This window comes from Euprymna scolopes, chromosome 34 (assembly GCF_053919585.1).
Source record: "Euprymna scolopes isolate OS-2025 chromosome 34, ASM5391958v1, whole genome shotgun sequence".
In the NCBI taxonomy this organism is placed as follows: Eukaryota; Metazoa; Mollusca; class Cephalopoda; order Sepiida; family Sepiolidae; genus Euprymna; species Euprymna scolopes.
In genome coordinates this window covers 32,633,476-32,636,133 of record NC_136515.1, presented here as the reverse complement: position 1 = coordinate 32,636,133, position 2,658 = coordinate 32,633,476, and positions in this window count along the sequence as shown.

Genomic DNA, 2,658 nt, shown 5'->3' with positions numbered 1-2,658 from the left:
ATATACATATATAATATATATATATACATATATAATATATATATACATATATAATATATATATACATATATAATATATACATATATAATATATATATATACATATATAATATATATATACATATATAATATATATATACATATATAATATATATATACATATATAATATATATATACATATAATATATATATACATATAATATATATATATACATATAATATATATATATACATATATAATATATATATACATATATAATATATATATACATATATAATATATATATATACATATATAATATATATATACATATATAATATATATATACATATAATATATATATATATACATATAATATATATATATACATATAATATATATATACATATAATATATATATACACATATAATATATATATACACATATAATATATACATATAATATATATATATACATATAATATATATATACATATAATATATATATACATATAATATATATATACATATAATATATATATACATATAATATATATATACATATAATATATATATATACATATATAATATATATATACATATCTATATTTTTATAAAGTAATAGGGTTCGTGTGTTTCTGTCTGTGTGTACAGCTCTCCACCATCAACGAAATATAAAGGAGGTAAGAGGGTAGATCTCTCCTGGTAGAGAAACATTAGAACCCATTTTAGGATGTTTCTGTTATAGGAGACATAAGAATCTTTGCCTAATTTCTTTATATACTATTCTACAAACCACCCCCATATCGAATTACTTATGCTCATTTGCATATCACATTATATTAAATCTCTTTAACTAATTACCTCGACCTTATTACATATTGGAAATATTCTAATCATTTCAACTGTACTATTTACAAAATCTATTTAACATTTAATCTATCTTCTATCTATCTATATCTATATCTATATCTATCTTCTATATATCTATAAAAACAGAGATGTGTGTGTGCCACAGACGATTTCTGATTGGTTAATCCAATAATCACATCTCCTAAAAAACAATCGTTTCTACGCTCTTACTTTTACCATAAAATATTATGGCTTTATTTATTGTCCATCTTGGAAGGGTTTAATTTTTTAATAACTTGTTATTTACAAATTAAAAAAATACGAAACTATTATACGAAACTAAACTACACGAAATACGCGCACACACGCACACACACACGTTCACTACCGTCACGTTGTTATGGCAACCAAACCCGCTGACTTCTTTTTCTCATTTCACTCGTGGTCTTAAATTCATTTCGGGTTTGTATTACTGTACACATAGATTCGAATAAGTTGCCAAAAAACAAATATATAACAAATAAATGTTATCAAAGGCAAATTTTTCGTGTTTTTATTCAATTTAACATGTTTATTCAGCTCGAAAAGCATACAGTGTTTACCGATGTATTGGAAAATTCAAGATGGCGGCCGATTCTCTCTTTAACACGGTAAGTTTGGAAAAAGGTGTAATAAATAAAAAACCGGTTAAAATACTGTTAAAAACTCGCTCAATATATGTTACCGTGACATAGGTTGACATATATTCGGCGGGTTTTTAATAGTATTTTGTATAGTTTTTTATTTATAACACCTTTTCTCAAACTTACGGTGTTAAAGAATGTGTGAGACGCCATCTTGAACTTTCCAACACATCGGTAAACACTGTATTCTTTTCGAGCTGAATAAACATGTTAAATTGAATAAAAACACGAAAAATATATCCAGTTTTTATCGGTTTTTTACCTTCTCTGCAGAAGTACAAAAAAAAAAAAAACAAAAAAAAACGGAAGGTACTTTTACAGAATGTTAAACTAACCCTAACCGATGTTTTATGTTTAGTTTAGGAAAAGTCAGAAGAAATAAAAGTCATTATTGCATGAAATATACGTATTTAGTTGAAGTATTGTTTATGTCAATTCTTTCGAAGAAATTTAGCAAGAATACCTGTAAACCAGGAAATCGGTAAAATGTCATCATGGATGAATACTTGTCTATTATAATTTCTACCCTTGACAAAAACTTAGCCATAACAAAAGAGATTTATTGTTCAGATTGTTTTTGAGATTGATTTCTAAAAAGATATTTTATAAATAAAATCGACTTTAAAATTAAAGACTTAAATTACAATAATTGAATTTAAACATTCTTATTTCAATATTTGGCACATAACACCTGCAAAAATGATCACAATGTCAGGATTTCATTTTATTTCAGAATCGATGGCAAATACTAATATTTAACATTAGTTTATCATTTAAGCCGATAAAAAGCCCCTTTTTTTTCCGAGTCATAAAAGGATTTGGAGTTTCCTAATCAACCTTTCGGGTGCAGTTGCACGCTCTCAAAATAACTAAAGTGTTGGCTTTAAAAAAATTGGTTCATAAACAGGTTTAGTTTTAATAAAAAAAAAAAATTTAAAAAAAATCGCTTTGGTAATTAGATATGTCGTATGGTTATCCCTAATCGCTGAATAAACCCGCTAACGAGTTGAATGATTACGACATAAAATTAAACTCGGGTTCCTTCGTTTGTTTTTGTTTTTTTCTTATCAATATATTTACATTGTTATTTTGTTTTCAATCATTCGAACAGTTTTCTTTTTCAAGTAATCCAAGTTACAAAAT